Source organism: Lepidochelys kempii, chromosome 5 (genome assembly GCF_965140265.1).
Source record: "Lepidochelys kempii isolate rLepKem1 chromosome 5, rLepKem1.hap2, whole genome shotgun sequence".
Lineage (NCBI taxonomy): Eukaryota > Metazoa > Chordata > Testudines > Cheloniidae > Lepidochelys > Lepidochelys kempii.
In genome coordinates, this window is record NC_133260.1 from 44,904,956 (window position 1) to 44,908,178 (window position 3,223).

The following is a 3,223-nucleotide window of genomic DNA, read 5'->3' on the forward strand; positions in this document are numbered from 1 at the left end:
ATCATCTACAGCTGTTTAAAGTGAGCATAAAATGCTGCCATTTGATTAAGCATTTTGCACTCACCTGGTGCAGGGGTAGATTATACAAGGTACAAGGCAATGAAGGCTTGACCAAACAGGTTTTGCACCGATTTAACTAAATCAGTAGAAAAAATAACTTAAACTGGTTTCAGAGTAACAGCCGTGTTAGTCTGTATTCGCAAAAAGAAAAGGAGTACTTGTGGCACCTTAGAGACTAACCAATTTATTTGATCATAAGCTTTCGTGAGCTACAGCTCACTTCATCGGATGCATACTGTGGAAACTGCAGAAGACATTATATACACAGAGACCATGAAACAATGGGGTGGGAGGAGGTATTGTTTCATGGTCTCTGTGTATATAATGTCTTCTGCAGTTTTCACAGTATGCATCCGATGAAGTGAGCTGTAGCTCACGAAAACTTATGCTCAAATAAATTGGTTAGTCTCTAAGGTGCCACAAGTACTCCTTTTCTTTTTAGTTAAACTGGTGCAGCCTCCCAGTGTAGACTCAGTTATACCATATCAGGGTATTGCACCAATTTAACTAAATGTTTTTTCTACCATTTGAGTTAAAATGGTATAAAAAACTGGGTGTAAACAAGCCTGAAGAGTCTGGCCCCATATGGAGACATTAGAACTTCCATGCTCAGGATTCTTATACTTACCCAGTGAATTTGGTTCTCTCAGGAAGGCATATCACAGTTCCATCGGAAGACACTTGCAAAGCAGGATGAGCTGTGTCACTCATCACATGAAATCTAGTTCCTGTTATTATTCATGATAAAGAAACACACACCAGTTCAGGGATGACTACAGTGCTAATTTGAAGTGAATCATAAAATACCAAACAATACAACAACATTTACTGTTTTCTAAACAAGACACAGCAGCAAGGATGAGTTTCTCTTAGAGAAGGGCAGAGCCTGAACAGTGCACCCTTCTACTACTCTTCTCTTGAAATTCAGATCTGGATCTGAACATGGCAGCTTGGATCCATCTTATTTTCACAAAAGGAGGAGGTGGTGTATGGAAGCAGCAAGCCTTAAATCAGGGCAACACCTGTATCAGCAGTGTTTTCCCTGCTTCACTCTCCCACACATAAAATAATTATACAGCAGGAGCAGCAGTGGCTACCAGCATTGACAGCTAATTTTATTTTTGTAGCATTTTCTAGCATAACCATGAAAGTTTCACAAAGGAGATCCCAGCAGTTTTGAACTTTAATAACTTTCCGTACTAAACTATCGTAATCCAGTTCCCCACTAGAATAGCACAATCATAAATACGGCCTCACTACATAGACTTCAAGTGAATCTGCCATAGGTAATCACACACTCAAAAATAAAAATAAGACAACTAGAGATATGCTGGAAAACTGTATGACTACTTTACGTAGGGTTTGTTGCTGTGATTGTACTCCACATTTCTTTACTAATCTTATTGCCACAAGCTGTTCTGCGTCCGTCAAAATCTTTTTCATTAGTAATGGATAATATTATACCAAAGAAGGCAAAGGCTCTCAAGTGGTTAGGGTAGTTCAAAAACTCTTTGGGGCAACACAGAGATCCCTGATATTAAAAAAAGTTTTGAAGTCAATTATTTTTCAAAACACAGTTCTTGAAGTTTGAGCCTGCCATAATGTATCTTCTCCTAAAACACTGGACTACGTTGTTGTTGTTTTTTAAATCCACTTACAGACTTTTAGTTGTGTTTCACATCATTCTGAATAATTTTGAATAGAGTCTTTTATTAGGAAATGTCTTGCCAAGGTAAAAAAAAATCCCCAAACATACCCAGGTAAGGCACACAAGAGGCTGAAATGCAAAGATCAGTTTCTGTCAACTGTTGAATTCACTAGAGTTGCATAGCTCTAACCAGGGCAGAACTTGGTATTGTTTTAGGAGTTTTACATTCATAGGAGTTGTACAAAACTCCAGAACCTGAAGAACATTGGGCAGTTTCCAGTGGTTCTGATTCTGATTTCACTTACACCAGCTTTACACTGGCATAACTCTACTAAATTCAGCTGAGTTATTCCCAATTTACACTAAAGGTCAGTCAAATCAGAAGCAGGCCCAATAAATATGTCACAATAAACTGGTTACTTTTGGAGACTAAATTTCAGCATTTTGGGGCAATTATGCCACCTTTGGGTGCCCTGCCACTCTACTCCATTGTTTTCATGTCAGAAAATGCAGATCTACCTTTCGTTGAGATGAGGGCGGCTTCACTCTGTTCACTTGTCCCAGATGAGTTGGCAGCTCTCACATAGAAGAAATAATTCACATTGGGCTGCAGATTAACTTGCAGTTCAGGCTTTTTTATTCCAGCAACAGATCTAGAAAAATTCAACAATTTTTACAATTGAAAATGCATACTAAAACTATCATGATCAAATTAAAATGATCTCTTATACAAACAGCTAAGCCATTTTAGCTACATAATATTGTACTCGGATATTACAGTGATGGGCACTGTAGAAAAACCTGAGGTTGGATGGAAGCATAGACAGACAGACAGACCGACCTTCTTTTCTTCAGATTACAGATGGATTTTGCCTTTCACCTATGACATTTTCCCTCGTTTTACTGGCCTATTCCTTTAAAATGACTTGAGTCTCTACTGCCTTGCACCTTATATAGTTATTTACACCTATGTAAATCAGGTGTAAAATTCAACTAATCTGATTTAGTTGCATTTTACACCCACTTTGTGCTCAGATTGCGCAGATGGAAGTAAGTATACAAAGTGCAAGGCAGTGGAGAATCAGGACCCCTAATTTTCATTGATCATAGAATCATAGAATCATAGAATATCAGGGTTGGAAGGGACCCCAGAAGGTCATCTAGTCCAACCCCCTGCTCAAAGCAGGACCAATTCCCAGTTAAATCATCAAATCTTCCCAGTAAAGCCTCCATGTTGCCAGATGAACAAGTTAAACAAATAGAACCGTCAATAAATACAGCTGCAGATGAGAACACATGGCTGGTATGACTGAGCTACTTAAATACAGATTTCAACTGTGAGTGAAAGATACCACCTTTTGAATATACATGAAAACCACACATATCTTATTGAGGGCTCTGATCTCACACATCATTCAGCAAAAAAGACCTGGCTTCCCCTCCCTAATTTTGCAGTGCACTTTAACTGGCTAGCTTTGCAAGATACAACAGTAGGAGAACTGCCTTGGCACAGTG